Genomic DNA, 17,201 nt, shown 5'->3' with positions numbered 1-17,201 from the left:
GGAGTGCTCAGTTTAAGGTCAGTAATGCATGACTGCTTAAGTGATTGTAGCCAACAAGATTTTTCTTGATTTCATGTTTTCTTAGTACAGCTTGAGAAAGAGTAAAAGATCTCTTAACTTCGGCGTTATTAAAATTAAAATATATATATGTGTAAATGAACGTTGATGAGTCGCTTCTGTGGGGCTGTCTACAGTAACAAGGAAGACCTTATGGAAACATGACATGTGCCTTGAGCCAGTGGGAATTGAGAATCTTGGCTTCTGTTTCTGGCTTTCCTTTTGATTTGTGTGATCACTTACATTCTCTGTTCATGCCAAATGCCACTATGATAAACTAACGGGGCATATTTTGTTCTGAGTTTTGCCATTCTGCTTGAAATGAGTTACCAGCTAAGGCTTAAAAATACCTTTTGGAATGAGACGTAGGGTCTTCCCTGTACAAAACTTGTATTTTCTGTAGTATGGCAGCTCAGTTGCTTTTGCACGTGTACCTTTTTCGGGCAGTCAGCAAGAGGGAAATGATCTTTGTCGTACTTTGAAATCCTTTTATGAGTCATACCATTGCAGTTAATGTGTTGTCATATAGGTGTTGGATTTTCTATTAAAGTGAAGCTGTCGAGCCACCTGGATATATATTTGAAGCAGCTCTATTTTAATTGTCTTCAGTGCCTCAGATGTCAACTTTCCTAGCAGTAACTAATTTTTGACTTATATGATTTATCCATTTATTGTAGATTTATTTATCCACCAACTTTGGTGGTTGGTTTGCTCTGGGAGGATGGAGAACAGCTGTGCTATTCTTAGCCAAGTTTCCTTTATTGACTGTTGCCTCTGATTCCAGCTTCTAGAGTCACAAGACAGGAGGTGGCAGTGTGGTAGCGGTGACCAACGGATGGGATTGGTGTTTTTAGTTAGGAACTCTGCCCTGTAAATCTGATGTTTAAAAAACTGGCTTGGTCTTGCAGGGTTTTGCTTGAAAGCTGGTCGCAAATGCAATTTTCAGTGCTCCATTAAAACTGAGGGTGTGGGGCGCCTGGGTGGCTCAGTCGCTAAGCATCTGCCTTCGGCCCGGGTCATGGTCCTGGGATCGAGCCCCGCATCGGGCTGCCTGCTTCACGGGAAGCCTGCTTCTCTCTCTCTCACTCCCCCCGCTTGTGGTCCCTCTCTGTCTCTCTGTCAAAAGAAAAAAAAAAAAATCTTAAAAAAAAAAATAAAACTGAAGGTGTAATTTATCATGGTCTGAAATTGCTGTATTGGCTGTATTTGGCAAGTATTGGTAAATAAAACACAGTTATAGGGGCGCCTGGGTGGCTCAGTTGGTTAAGTGACTGCCTTCGGCTCAGGTCATGATCCTGGAGTCCTGGGATCGAGTCCCGCATCGGGCTCCCTGCTCGGCGGGGAGTCTGCTTCTCCCTCTGACCCTCCCCCCTCTCGTGTGCTTTCTCTCATTCTCTCTCTCTCAAATAAATAAATAAAATCTTTAAAAAAAAACAAAAAAAGCCACAGTTATAAATATTAATATAGTATGTGGATTTTGTTGCCCTGAAGGGGAATACATAGTACATAAATTATGCATTTTAGAGGAATTATCCCGAGGCCATTTAACTTGATTAGGAAGTAGTTTGAAATTATTATAGATGTATTCTTTGAGGAATCTAGTGGAACTATAATTTTTTTGTTTGGTTTTTAAAGATTTTATTAAGTAATCCCAGCGTGGGTCTCAGACTCACAACTCTGAGATCAAGAGTTTCATGCTTCACTAGCTGAGCCAGCCAGGCACCCCACGTGGAGCTGTAAGTTGAGAGAGCTCGAAGTCTTTAGAATAGCTGGCATTATCACTTAGTTGTTTAGAAGTTGAGTTCATTGCTAACATGGTGTTTCAGTTATCTCTTGCTTCATAATAAACTACCCCAAAACCTAGTGGCTCAAAACAACTTACTCCTCATGATTCTGTGGGTCTGCTTGGTGTGGTTGGTTCTGTTCCACATGGTGTCATTCTGGGTCCTTTGCTGAGCTGGTCTAAAAGGTCCAAGAAGGCTTCATTCACATGGCTGGCCTCTTCGTGCTGGTCCACATGACTTTTCTCCACATGGTATCTCAGTGCTCTGTAGTAGCCCTTGGCTACCAAGTGAGAGTAAGTAGAAGTGGATAGACCTCTTAAAGGCTAGGCCCAGAATTGGCACATTATCCTATGCATTCTGTCGATCAGGGCAAGTCACAAGGCCAGCACAGATCTCTTGATGGTAGAGTGGCATGAATGTACAGAGAGGAAGGAATTGGTAGTGACCATCTTTGTAGATTCTCTTCCATAAATTGAAGGAGGGGAGGAGTAGTTCTTCAAAGTGATTGAAAGCTACATTTCCTCTACCAGGAAGGTAGAGGAAAGCAAGCAGAGTGATCTGCTTCTGGGAGACTCATGAAAAAAGCCCGTGGATAAGGAAGGTGTAGTCAACTGGATGAAATACCCCTGAAAGTTTGTGATTTAGATGGATGAATGTGAGTGGGGATGGTGGTAAGTCCCAGCCTTTTGGCTGGGCAGTAGATAGATGGAGAGTGATGAATTTTGGAGCAACCTGGAATATAGCCTTTCTTTCAGAATTCATTTATTAGTATCCAATCTTTTTTTTCTTTCCAGAAATATCTCTGAGCATGTTCTATTTATAACCTGCTAGAGATGGAAGAGTCTTAAGTTGAGTAGATCCTCTTGCCACTGGACAAGACTTCTTTGTTTCAGTTGACCCGCTCTGGCATCTGTTTCAACACTTCTGGTGACTGAGCTTACTTTCTAGATTACCCATTCTACTTTTTTTTTTTTTTTTTTTTAAGATTTTATTTATTTATCTGAGAGAGAATGGGAGACAGAAAGCATGAGAGGGGGAGGATCAGAGGGAGAGGCAGACTCCCTGCCGAGCAGGGAGCCCGATGCGGGACTTGATCCCGGGACTCCAGGATCATGACCTGAGCCGAAGGCAGTGGCTTAACCAACTGAGCCACCAAGGCGCCCCCATTCTACTTTTTATTGTACATTGGGAAAATCCTTTGAAGCTGTCTTAGGTTTCAAGGCAGTGTAGACCCAGGTCCAGTGCTTCTCTCTGGTTATCTAAAGATTTGATTTGGGGTGCCTGGGTGGCTCAGTCCCTAAGCATCTGCCTTTGGCTCAGGTCGTGATCCCATGGTCCTGGGATCAAGTCATGCACCGGGCTCCCTGCTCAGTGGGAAGCCTGCTTCTCCCTCTCCCACTCCCCCTGCTTGTGTTCCCTCTCTCGCTGTCTCTCTCTCTTTCAAATAAATAAATAAAATCTTAAAAAAAAAAAAATAGACTTGATTTGAGGGGCGCCTGGGTGGCTCAGTCAGTTAAGCGTCTACCTTTAGCTTGGGTCATGATCCTGGGGACCTGGGATCAAGTCCCACATTGGACTCCCTGCTCAGCGGGGAACCTGCTGCTCCCCTCTGCTTGTGCACTCTCTCTCTCAAAAAAAAAAAGGGGGGGGGGCGCCTGGGTGGCTCAGTCAGTTAAGCGTCTGCCTTTGGTTCAGGTCATGATCCCGGGTCCTGGGTTGGAGTCCCGCCTTGGGCTCCCTGCTCACTGGGGAGTCTGCTTTTCCCTCCCCCCTGCTTGTGCTTGCTTGCTTGCTCTCTCTCTCAAATAAATAAAATATTTATTTATTTATTTTTAAAGATTTTATTTGACACAGAGAGACAGCGAGAGAGGGAACACAAGCAGGGGGAGTGAGAGAGGGAGAAGCAGGCTTCCCGTGGAGCAGGGAGCGCAAGGTGGGGCTCGATCCCAGGACCCTGGGATCATGACCTGAGCCGAAGGCAGACGGAAGGCAGACGCTTAACGACTGAGCCACCCAGTCGCCCCTAAGTAAAATATTTAAAACAACAACAACAACAACAAAGACTTGATTTGAGTATGTTAACTAACTGGAATTAAAAACTTAAAGACTTCATTTGACAAGCAAGATTGAAACTATTGGCCAAAACATTTGTGGATATCATGGGCTAAGTTTAAAATACTTCAATCACTTTGTTATTTTAGGATCCTGGAATAAGTAAAGCATTCCTTCCATTTTATTCATAAAAATTTAGCTATAAGAAATACAAGAAACCTTTTGTAAGTACACTAAATTCCCTCATTTTTGCATATTTAAAAATCTGGTCCTTGGTAAAGCAGCTTTCTCCTCAAATTATAATCCTGGTTTTGGCCTCCATAGTCACCAAAACTAGGTGATGTGTTCGATCGGTTGATTGGAGACTGATGACTGGATCTCAGTGTATGTGGGGTGCCTGGGTGGCTTATTCGTTAGGCATCTGCCTTCAGCTCTGGTCATGATCCCAGGATCCTGGGTCCCAGGTCCAGCGGGAAGCCTGCTTCTCCCTCTCCCACTCCCCCTGCTTGTGTTCCCTCTCTCGCTGTGTCTCTCTCTCTCAAATAAATAAAATCTTTAGGAAAAAAAGACTTGGTTTATGCAAATCCTCTGATTAGTCGAGTACTACTTTCAGAATGTGTTAAATATCTCCTATTTAAAGAAAAGAAAACCAGTAAAAATGAGATAGCGTAATAGATTTTAGTGGCGTTAGTAGTTCTACCAAAGGATTCTCCATAAAGGCCTGAGAGAAGTGACTTGCCCAGGGCACTGCAGGTAATTAGTGGAACCCATTTTCCCCTTCCTTTGACTCTGCCCTGCCTTCGTTCCTCTCATTTAAGTTGTCAAATCCTGAAAGTCGCTTACACAGCAGCCTGATCATGTTTGCAGTGGCAAGTTGGAGCAGAGATGTCCTGTTTCTTGCTTTCTCTGAAGAAAAAAAATCTTGTTTGGCTTCTTTGAAGGTTGATTTATTGTCCTCCGGTAGGAAAAAGACGAGTACAGATAGCCTGGAATCTGGGGCTTACTATAGAATAAAAATATCTGGACATCCTGTTTTAAGATGGAAAGGGGAACGGCTTCCTACTTGAAGGTATTTTTTTTTTAGCAGCTTCATATTAATATAAATGAATTGTAGAAAAGCTGGAGGGGGGCCTAAGGAGGTAGGAGAGTAGAACAGAGGGCACGAGGAAGTAGATGCCATGGCTTTATCTCAGGCATGTGATTGTGACTCACGGGATATGTTTTAGATTGCAAAAGAGGTAGAAGTGTTCGGAGTGGAGTCCACGGTGCCTGCTTGTCCCAGCTCCTTAGCAAGTTTAGTAGGATCCGGGCTTGCAGAAGGAAGGCTTTTAAACTTGGAATATTGTTAAGGATTGGGAGAGAATAGGAGGGAGAAATTGTGCTGGAACTTTTTTTTTTTTTTTTTTAAGATTTTATTTAGTTATTTGACAGAGACACAGTGAGAGAGGGAACACAAGCAGGGGGAAGTGGGAGAGGGAGAAGCAGGCCTCCCGCCGAGCCGGGAGACCAGTGTGGGGCTCGATCCCAGGACCCTGGGATCAGGACCTGAGCCGAAGGCAGCCGCTTAATGACTGAGCCACCCAGGCCTGTGCTGGAACTTCTTGATGAGGAGCTCTGATGTTTGTGCTATGGGCCCTTGTTGAACTGAAGGGTATTGCCAGAAGAATGTGGGATATGAGGTCTGAGATCTGGGTTGAATCCCAGCTCCATTTTCTAAATGCATGGAAATTGAGGTCTGGGGAGGTTAGAATGGTAAATAATGCCTGATAGGATCCTGGGGACAACGTGTGTCAAGCATCACTACGGTACTTTTCCGTAGTAACTTCAGTGGCCGCTGTTGTCTTTTTGACCTTGAGATTTAAGTACGACGGCTGGATGTAGATTATATTTGATGATAAGAGAAATATGGAACTTTTGTTCTGGTTTTGGATGTGGACTCATGTAGGTAGAAATCTGGGTGGTGTGTTTTTATTTTCTTTTTTTTTAAGATTTTATTTATTTGTGAGAGAGAGAATGAGAGACAGAGAACATGAGAGGGAGGAGGGTCAGAGGGAGAAGCAGACTCCCTGCTGAGCAGGGAGCCCGATGCGGGACTCGATCCTGGGACTCCAGGATCATGACCTGAGCCGAAGGCAGTCGCTTAACCAACTGAGCCACCCAGGCGCCCTGTTTTTATTTTCATTGAGCTTGTAATAACTTTTTACAAAATACGGGATAACCTATATACAATAGAGTATATAAATATTAAACAATTTGAATTTTTATGTATGTGTGCATTCAAATTAATTCAAAACACAAATAAATTGTGAAAAACTTGCTTTTTATTCCTCTTTATCTCTATGTATTTCCCTGGTCTTATACCTGGTAATTTGGTATATTCCAGAAATTCTTCTATGCATGTATCAATAAACTTTTTTTTTTTAAGATTTTATTTGACACTTTTTATTTGATTTTATTTTTATTTATTTTTTAAAAAGATTTTATTTATTTGACAGATAGCGAGAGCAGGAACACAAATGGGGAATGGGAGAGGGAGAAGCAGGCCTCCTGCCGAGCAGGGAGCCTGATGTGGGGACTGGATCCCAGGACCCTGGGATCATGACCTGAGCCAAAGGCAGATGCTTAACTGACCCACCCAGGTGCCCCTCAATAAACATTTTTTAAATTTAATAATCAAATTATATTGTTTATAATTTGTGTTTTTACTGAATAATGTATCCTGAAGAATCTTCAGTGTAGGTACAAACAGCTCATTTTTTAAAAACTCACCCTATTGTTCAACATAGGTGTACAGCAGTTTAACCATTCTTTTCATAGTAGTTTCACTTGAGTGTATTTTAATGTCATAAGACTCTTGGTTGAGGGCAGCTGGGTGGCTCAGTCGGTTAAGCGGCTGCCTTTGGCTCAGGTCATGATCCCAGGATCCTAGGATCGAGCCCCGCATCAGGCTCCTTGCTCAGCAGGGAGCCTGCTTCTCCCCTGCCTGCCATTCCCCCTGCTTGTGCTTGCTCTCTGTCTCTCTCTCGCTTGCTCTCTCTGTGTCAAAAAAAAAAAAAAACTTAAAAAAAAACAACAACTCTTGGTTGGACATTTTTATAAGGTAAATTCTTAGATTGGGAATTGCTATGTCAGAAGACACGCACATTTAAATTTGTAAGTGCTCTGCCAAAAACACTTAACTTATATTGACATGATTAGTCGTAAGACAACCAAGAGAGCAGTTTTCTTTTTCTGCTTTTTTTTTCTTTTAATATGGAACTCTTTATGAACTTATGTGTCATCCGTATGCAAGGGCCATACTAATCTCCGTATTGTTCCAGTTTTAATGTACGTGCTGCCAAAATGAGCTCAAGAGAGCCATTTTCAATGAAGTATACAGTAGGACAGTTTGGTTAAAAACTGTCTTTTCAAGCATGGAGGACTGTATGAATCTAGGAATAGCCTTATTCTTTATACCATGGATATGGCTGACAAGTCTAGTCCTTATTCCTTTGTGCCTTTTGTATGTAAAAATTAAGTTAAAAACTATGACGATTAAGTTCTGACAACTTGTAGCTCGAATACATAAGGTTTATGTTCTCCTGTTCTCAGCACCTTAGCACCTTGAAGTTTGGATTTTACCTCAGGGACTGAGGGGGCATCCACACTGGGTGTGGAACCCACTTTAAAAAAAAAATGATTACCAAATGTTTGGCTTATTTTTAAAGATTTTATTTATTTATTTGACAGAGACAGCTGGAGAGGGAACACAAGTAGGGGGAGTGGGAGAAGCAGGCTTCCCGCTGAGCAGGGAGCCCGATGCAGGACTCGATCCCAGGACCCTGAGATCATGACCTGAGCTGAAGGCAGACGCTTAACGACTAAGCCACCCAGGTGCCCCCCAAATGTTTGTTATAAAAGTCAGCTGCTCTTGGAAAAATGGAGAAGCTCTTTTGTGTTTTTGGCTTTTTTTTTTTTTTTTTTTTGAGAGAAGTATGGATGAAAATTTTAATTTTAAAGTAATCTTAAACTTTTTTGGGTGCTAATTTACCAATTTCTGCATTTTTGAGTTTCAGAAATGAGTTTATTTCCCATGGCTGATGTAAATTTTTAGTTTAACAAGCATAAATTGGGCACTGGTGCTCAAGGTCAGTTTAATGCTTGGTTTCAGAAAGGGACTAGAAAGAAGAATAAGATACTTGTTCTGAAGAAAAGTACGTGGCGTATAGTGGCTTTCACTTTGTTCTCTTTCAATGCCTGGGTGATATTTTTATCTTGAACACCAGCAGTGGCTCACTGTGGCATTGATCCAGAAGGTGGATGAATATCTCTGCAGGTAAAGAGAAAGTGTAAATATGTCATGGGGTATGTATGGTATGCCCCAGAAACATGGGTTGGGGGGCATTAGGCTTAAGTGGGTATTGGTACAGCCAGCCAGGAAGGGATGTGAAGGTAGATGGAGGCTGCGTGCAGTGGGGATGGAGAAGGCAGGAGGGACAGCAGGAGCCAAGGCATGTGAGTGTGAAATATCCTGGAGTGTGCCGGGGAACTACAGGCTGTTTGGGATTAGAGAGGCTCAAGTGTGAGGCTGGATACTGGTTGAGGCTGAGCCTAGAGGGGGTGGTGAGAGCAGCCTGTGTGCTTGAGGAGGGTCTGTTACTTGGATTCTTGGATGTGTTTAACTTTCAGGGCTCAGTCAGTTTAGTTAATGCCATTTAGCAGATGGTTATTTGGGATCACCATGCAAGACTTGATGCCTAGATTAATTTGGGGTTCTGCTTACCAGAGATCATCTTGAAATGCTTTTACCTTTGAAGTACTTTGTGGGAATGACTGTGCCCCAATAAACTCCATGGGATTTAGGGCTGTTCTTAGGACACCCTCTGACAGGGTAATTAGGGTAAATTGTAATATGACGAGGAACCCTATAGTAAGACTGACTGAGCCTGGGTTGTTCTATTACCTTTTTTAGGTTGTTAGTGACAAGACAGTCATCAGTGATGATTAAAACACCTGGTACTCTATGATTTTTATTAAGGCATTTCAAATGATATAATGAACCGTTGGAGCAAAATGAGACACTTCTGTGTGCACACATGATTGAGCAAAATTAGGGGTGGCAGTAAAGCACAGCAGTAGGGAGGGCCAGTGACATCTTGCTTGGAATCACCTAGACCTCAGTTAAAATCCTTGTTCAGCTCAGTGATCCTGGGCACAGTGATGAAACTCTGCACCCCTTAGTTTATCTAGAAATAGGGGCAATAAAACTTATTTGCACAAGGTTGTCAGGAATTAAATGATGTTTGTAAAGGATTCCTTGGAATATCTGACACCTAAGTGGTATTGTCTCATATTAATAAGCTTGTGTATTTACATGTGGCAATTGAAAATAAAAGATAATTATTCTGGAGCTCTGGGGTGGCTCAGTCAGTTAAGCGTCTGCTTTTGGCTCAGATCATGATCTCAGGGTCCTGGGATTGAGCCCTGCATTGGGCTCCTTGCTCAGTGGGGAGCCAGCTTCTCCCTTCCCCTCTGCCTGCTGTTCCCCCTGCTTGTGCTCTCTCTCTCTCTCTGTCAAATAAATAAATAGATCTTAAAAAAAAAAAAATTATTCCTGCATAATCTCATGGTTTGTGCCTCATATGTACATAGAAAGTTTCCACATTTCTTTGTAGAATGTGAGTGTGTTGTGAATAAGACTTTTTTTTTTTAATATTTTATTTATTTATTCATGAGAGTCAGAGAGAGAGAGAGAGTGAGACGCAGAGGCAGAGGGAGAAGCAGGCTCCCCGCCTAGCAGGGAGCCCGATGCGGAACTCGATCCCAGGACCCTGGGATCATGACCTGAGCCGAAGGCAGACGCTTAACCATCTGAGCCACCCAGGCGCCCGTGAATAAGACTTTTTACTTTGTGTCTAGATTTGTAGCTTTTAGGATCCCTAAAATCTATCTAGTTGTGAAATTCTCTTAAGATACTGTTAAAAAAAAAAATAGATTAGGAGGGGCGCCTAGGTGGCTGAGGTAGTTAAGCGTCTGCCTTCGGCTCAGGTTATGATCCCAGAGTCCTGGGATCGAGCCCCACGTCGGGCTCCCTGCTCAGTGTGGAGTCTGCTTCTCCCTGACCCCCCCCACCTTGAGTGCACTATGCTCCCTCTCACAAAAATAAAATCTTTAGAAAAACAGATTAGGAGATAAATAACTGCTGTTAATTTCAAAGAGAGAGACAACATAGTACAAAAATGTACAAAAAAATAAAACGTACAAAAAAGCGGGAGTTCAGAAGGAAGTATCTGAAAAGCCAATGTGCTTAGGAAAAGAGACCTAATCTTATTAGTTATTAGGTAAATGACAATTGTAAGAGCAATTTTTGCCAATCAGGTTGGGAAAAATGAACAAGATTGATAATACCTGGTGTTGGCAAGAGTGTGAAGGAATGGGCACTCATAAGCTAGAGTAAATTGGCAGACTTCTTGGTAGGTCATTTGGCAGTATCTGTTAGAACTTAAAATGTAACTATCCCTCAACCAAGTATATGAAGTATATAGAGAAAATCCACCCTCACACAGATGTATAGTTGGAAAAGGAAAGGGATATTTTAATCATCTTTTTATTTTTTATTATTTTTTTAGGATTTTATTCCATTTTTTGACAGAGACAGCAAGAGAGGGAACACAAGCAGGGGGAGTGGGAGAGGAAGAAGCAGGCTTCCCGCTGAGCAGGGAGCCTGATGCAGGGCTCCCTCCCCGGACCCTGAGATCATGACCTGAGCAGAAGGCAGATGCCCAATGACTGAGCCACCCAGGCGCCCCTTAATCATCTTTTTAGATAACTGTGGATATTCTTTGTTCCTACACCAAAACTCAACAAGTGGTAGTTTTTTTAAGGCTAGTTGAAATGTGGGATTTTTTTTTAAGATTTTTATTTATTTATTTGACAGGGAGCGACATACCGTGAGAGGGAACACAAGCAGGGGGAGAGGGAGAAGCAGACTCCCCGCTGAGCAGGGAGCCCGATGCGGGGCTTGATCCCAGGACCCTGGGATCATGACCTGAGCCGAAGGCATACGCTTAACGACTGAGCCACCCAGGTGCCCCGAAATGTGGGATATTGTATCAATGTGAAATCGTATCAGTGAATTTTATACTTTTAGATTAAAATCCATTCGTCTCTCTTGCACTTTGAATGGCTCCTTTATCCTTAAATATTGGGAAACTGTCAAAGCTCATGGCCAAAATTTTGATTTTTTTTTTTTAACTTCAAAGCTCGAATTTAGTCATTGGCAACAAATACTGTTAGTTTTTCTTGAAGTGACTGGCTGACTTTATTCTCTTTTGAGAAAATGTCCGCCAGATACTCAAGCTTAAATAAACATAGTTTGTCTATAGCTCTTTCAAGTAAAAATGGTGCTCCGTGAAAAAAAAGTGGCTGATTCAGTCTTGCAACTCAAACAACTGCACGGTGCTTTTTCTCCAGAAAAAGCCATGATAGATAGCAGGAGTACTTTATGCCTACTGTCCGTTTCTTCATAGTTATTGACAAGATGTGTATCCAAGGGTAATTGAAGAAAATCAGTAGTTTTTACTGCTTCATCAAGGACATTTAAAAATGAAACTTGGATTGTATTTTGCTGTGAGTGCCTGTGAAGAACGTAGTGACAACTATAGTTGAGTACTACTGCTTTGATTCATGCTAAGGTGCCAACAGTTTACCCACCATTGTCTTTGCCCGTTTGCTTCAGTGCAAATGTCAACACCATGAAAAAGGCAAATAACATCTTAGTGTTATAAAAATATTAAAAAAAAAAAGTTTGACTTCTCGCCCTCTTGACAGTGTCTCATGGACCCTCTAGGAGTCCACATACTCTCTACAGTGAGAATTGCTGCTCTACACGAACGTGATATTTGAAATTATTTGGATTAGGTTCTCCTGTGAATATGTATTTACATCATCACACAACAGATGGCAAGAACAAGTGAGGATTTTCTACAATTCCATGGCATGTTAGGCTCAATAGGGAGTTTTACAGAAGTCAGTTTGTGAAAAGCAGGTGTGGGAAGAGGAAAAAAACAAAACAAAACAAAAAAACAAAAGAAAGTAAGCACAAAGGAAAAATCTAGGTGTATGAAGGATAAGATAATGAGAATAAATAGCTGGGGAGCACTTAAATGCACGTGAGTGAAATAAAGGAGTTTGGAGATTTCACAACCCACAGTCACGCTTGAAGTTCCTTAAACCAAAGTGAACCCCACATGTTGTTGGCTACTGGTCTTGCCTCAGGAAATGAAAAGTCTTCAGAACCTTTGTTCTTCCTGGGACATTGAAATCTAATCAGAATCTCAGGGCATCATCAAAGTTGAGGTGTGTTGAGGCTGGAAGTTTGTGATGACTCATTGTGTTTGTAATGGTGACCAAGTGAAGAGTCCTGCCTCTGACCTATATCAGCCAGCTTTCCTTGCCCTAAGTAACTGTTGGTTAAATATAGACAATAACTACCTTTGTTCCTATCACAGGAGAGGTTCTTTTCTTGTCTTCGACAATTTTTTTCTTTAAGAATTCTAAATACGGGCACCTGGGTGGCTCAGTCGTTGAGTGGCTGCCTTCGGCTCAGGTCGTGATCCCAGGGTCCTGGGATCAAGCCCCACATCGGGCTCCCTGCTCGGCGGGAAGCCTGCTTCTCCCTCTCCCTCTGCTCCTCCCCCTGCTTGTGTTCCCTCTCTCACTGTGTCTCTCTCTGTCAAATAAATAAATAAAATCTTAAAAAAAAAAATTCTAAATACAACGAATGACCTTTCGAGTCTTTTCCATTCTGTGTATTTTTTCTGGTTTGAGAAAGCTTGGTAGCTTGCCATTGTGTTATCTTTTTGCAAATGGTTCTGTTTTGCTGATCTTGGATATTAGGAGTTTTTTATTATTATTTTTTTTAAGATTTATTTTGAGAGCGAGCCTGTGTGAATGCATGCATGTGTGTGAGTTTGGGGAGGGGCAGAGGGAGAGAATCTCAAGCAGACTCCCCACTGAGCATGGATCTGTGGTGGGGCTCCATCCCACAGCCTGTGAAATAGATCATGACTGGAGCCAAAAATCTCGAGTCGGACACTTAATCAAATGAGCCACCCAGGTGCTCCTCATCTTGTCAGTTTTTAAATGACTGATTTAACAAGTTTTTTGTTTTTTTTTTTTTGTTGTTGGTGGCGGGGAGCACAAGCAGGGGGAGCGGCAGGCAGAGGGAGAAGCAGGCTCCCCCCCCCCAATGTGGGACTCGATCCCAGGACCCTGGGACGATGACCTGAGCTGGGGCAGACGCTTAACCGACTGAGTCACCAGGCACTCCTGATATAACAAATTTTTGAGTGTTTACTACTAGGGAGTGCTTTAGGTTCTTGGGAGAGAGAATTAAATGGAAGTTAGGAACTTACTCATGAAGCATGGGATGTAGAGCGATGCTGCCCATTAGGGCAGCCCCAAGAAGCTCTCTAAGCAATGGAAATGTGGCTAGTCCAAATTCAGTTGTTGGGTACGTATAAAATACACACTGGATTTTGAAGACTCTTGAAAAAGAGAATATAAAATATCTCAGATAATTTTTATGTTGATTTCACCTATTTTTACTTGAATGTGGCTACAGGAAAAATTAATATATATGTAGCTTGCATTTGCAGCTTGTGTTATTTCTGTTGGGCAGCACAGATTTAGAGAGGAGATATGGACAAAATAAATATGTAATGTGAGACACGTTGAAGACTACAGAGAAAAATAGGGTGAGGAAGAATGAGACAACTGGCAAGGGGTTGGTTTTGATTTTTTTCATAGTGGATGATAAGGGAAATCCTCACCAATACGGTGCTGCATGAGCAGAGGCTTATAGGAGGTTAAGGGAATGAGATGAGCAGGCAGGTAGATGCCAAGTGGGGAAGAGTGACCCACGCAGAGGGGACAGCCAAAGCCCATGCATGCTCACTGCCTTTCTAGTCATTAAGGAGGCCATCATGACTGGATTAGAGCAGAAGGAGAACCATAGGAGAGGAGCATGCATGTGGGTAGATAAGGAAGGGAATGAGAGGAAGCCGTGGATGAGTTTTTATTTTTATTTTTTTAAAAGATTTTACTTATTTGAGAGACAACATGCATGCGTGCACAAGTCTGGGAGAAGCAGAGGGAGAGGGACAAGCAGACACTGTGCTGAGCGCAGAGCCCAATGGTGGAGCTTGATCTCACGACCCTGAGATCACGACCTGAGCCGAAGAGTTGGATGCTCAACCAACTGAGCCACCCAGGTGCCCCTGGAAGGGTTTTTAGAAGGGGCAGTTGTGATGGGATTTATCTTTGAAAGGGAACTCTCTCAGAATAGACCATGGTGGGCTGGTGGGCCGGTGGAATGGGATCAGGGAGACTAGTTAGAAGATTATAATTGTAGAGGCCAGAGCTAGTGTTATTGGGACCAGAGCTATTGAGGTGTTGTGGTAGTGGTGTTGAATGGTTAGAATCTTCTTTTTTTTTTTTTTTTAAGATTTATTTATTTGAGAGAGAGAGAGAGAGACAGTGACAGGGATGGCGTGAGTGGGGGAGCAGGAAGGGCAGAGGGAGAGAATCTTTCAAGGAGACTCCACACTGAGTATGGAGCCCAGCATGGGGCTCGATCCTACCACCCATGAGATCATGACCTGAGCTGAAACCAAGAGTCAGAGGCTTAACCAACTGAGCCATCCAGGTACCCCTAGAATCTTCTGTTTCGTTTTTGTTTTTTTTTTTAAGATTTTATTTATTGACAGAGAGACAGCGAGAGAGGGAACACAAGCAGGGGGAGTGGGAGAGGGAGAAGTAGGTTTCCCGAGGAGCAGGGAGCCCGATGCGGGGCTCGATCCCAGGACCCTGGGATCATGACCTGAGCCGAAGGCAGACGCTTAACGACTGAGCCACCCAGGAGCCCCTAGAATCTTCTATTTTGAGCAAAGGTGGAAGAACTGGATGAAGGGAGTGATGCCAAGGATACCTTGACAGTTTATATAGCTAAAGCACCTGGAAAAATGAAGTTTCCACTAATTGTGATGAGCAAGATTGTGGAAGTGGTATGATAAGGGATAGGGGAGACAATGAGTTCAGTTTGTCTGGGTTAAGTTTGAGATACTTGTTAAGACATGTGGAGATAGGACAGTGAATGGATAGTAAACGGAGGAGAACTGGTGATGGAGCCCAAGGACAGGCCCATTAAGGTAGGAGGAGAATCTTGAAAAGTACCCAGAGGTCAAAAACTTGATGACAGTGTTTAGTAGGAAGAGTCATCAGCTGTGACAAATAATGTAGAAGAGGGTGAGAATGGAGTTGGCAACATTATCGTCATCGGTGTCGTGATAGGTGGAGTTTAATGGAATAGGACTGAAACCCTGAATTGTGTGGGTTTGTGAACGGATAGATGGAGAAGAGGTAGAGACAGTGAGTATGGATAGGCTTTCACGTAGATTGCTATAAAGACATGTGAGAAATGGGGTGGTAGTTGGTGGGGTTGTGGTCTAAAGGGAGAGCTTTAAAAGCTTTTTACTTCAGTTTACAGGAAAGTTGCAAGAACAGTACAGATGATCCATACACCCTCTTTCTAGTTGTCCCACGTTAGCTTTGACTACTCAGAATTTTCTGGAAAATTTGAGAGTGAGTTGCAGAACTACTGCCATTCACCTCTAAATACTTCAGTATGTGTTTCCTAAAAACAAGAACATTCTATTACATGACCATAGTAAAATTACCAGAATAAAAAGGTTAACATTGTTAAAATAGTGTTTAATCTATGGATATTTAGATTTCGCCTATTGTCCCACTGTCTTTTTTTTTTTTTAAATCCTGGATTGAATCCAAGATTATATACTGCATTTAGTTGTGATGTTTCTTTGGTTTCTTTTATTTTTTATTTTATTTTTTTAAAGATTTTATTTATTTGACAGAGAGACACAGCGAGAGTGGGAACACAAGCAGGGGGAGTGGGAGAGGGAGAAGCAGACTTCCTGCTGAGCAGCGAGCCCAACGCGGGGCTTGATCCCAGGACCCTGGGATCATGACCTGAGCTGAAGGCAGACGCTTAACGACTGAGCCACCCAGGCGCCCCTCTTTGGTTTCTTTTAATCTGGAACAATTCCTTCGTCTTTTGTCTTTGCTGTCCTTTGTGATTATTTGTTGTTGTTGTTGTTTTTTTCTAAGACCTTCATGTTTGTGAGGAGTATAAGCTAGTTACTTTGTAGAATGTTCCTCAGTATTGGTTGGTCTGATGTCTCCCCACTGTTAGAATCAGGTCATGTGTTTTTGATGGAATACCACAAAAGTAATGATGTCCTTAGTGTACCACATCAGGAAGTATGAGATGTTGATTTTTGTTCCAGTAATGGAGATATGTTAACTTAGATCTTTTTTTTTTTTTTAAGATTTTATTTTATTTGACAGAGAGCAGGGGCTGGGGGAGGAGAAGAGGGAGAGAGAAGCAGACTCCCAACTGAGCAGGGAGCCTGTGGCGGGCCCCAGGACCTTGGGATCATGACCTGCGCTGAAGGTAGACGCTTAAATGAGCCACCCAGGTGCCCCTAGACTGATTTGTTAGAGTGGTATCTGCCAGTATTCTCTAGTATAAAATTACTATTTTCTCCTTTGTATTAAGAATCTTGCGAGGGATATTTTAAGACCGTGAAAAGATCCTATTTCTCATCATACTTTCACTAGTTTTAGCATTCATTGATAATTCTTTTTTTTTTTTAAAGATTTTATTTATTTATTTGAGAGAGAGAATGAGATAGAGAGAGCATGAGAGGGGGGAGGGTCAGAGGGAGAAGCAGACTCCCCAACGAGCAGGGAGCCCGATGCGGGACTCGATCCCAGGACTCCAGGATCATGACCTGAGCCGAAGACAGTTGCTTAACCAACTGCGCCACCCAGGCGCCCTCATTGATAATTCTTATCTGAAACCATTATTACTCTAATGGCTGCGATAGGGTGACTTTCTAATCCCGTTATTTTTCCTACATTTGTTAGTTGGTATTTAACTTAAGGAAGAGTTTTCCTCTTGATTTCGCCTCAGGTCACGATCTCAGGGTCCTGGCTGGGATCAATGCCCCGCGTCAGGCTACATGCTTGGCACAGAGTCTGCTTGTCCCTCTGCCTCCGCTCCTCCTCCCCACTCTGTCTCTAAAATTAAAAAAAAAAAAAATTTTTTTTTTTTGCTTCATTTCATTTGTTAATAGCAATATGGACTCATTGATATTTCAGATTATAGCATGTTAGCTATTACTTTCTTGCTCTGTTGAAGTAAGGGTTTTAAGGTTAAGAGGTATTAGCATGGTGGTGGTAGGCTAA

At 42.6% G+C, this 17,201-nt stretch overlaps 1 protein-coding gene and 1 non-coding gene across 4 annotated transcripts in view; one reads left to right on the top strand and one right to left on the bottom strand.

The window, feature by feature from the left end:
* Positions 1-17,201, top strand: part of IGF2BP3 (insulin like growth factor 2 mRNA binding protein 3) — a 151,701-nt gene that overhangs the window by 5,999 nt on the left and 128,501 nt on the right. The gene's annotated exons all lie outside the window — the stretch shown is intronic.
* LOC123326423 lies at positions 7,140-7,243 on the bottom strand. The gene has a single exon (XR_006541083.1). It is a non-coding gene; the product is annotated as a U6 spliceosomal RNA (small nuclear RNA).

This window comes from Neomonachus schauinslandi, chromosome 12 (genome assembly GCF_002201575.2).
Source record: "Neomonachus schauinslandi chromosome 12, ASM220157v2, whole genome shotgun sequence".
Lineage (NCBI taxonomy): Eukaryota > Metazoa > Chordata > Mammalia > Carnivora > Phocidae > Neomonachus > Neomonachus schauinslandi.
The sequence above is the reverse complement of the archived record's forward strand: the minus strand, read 5'-3'. Positions and strand labels throughout refer to the sequence as shown.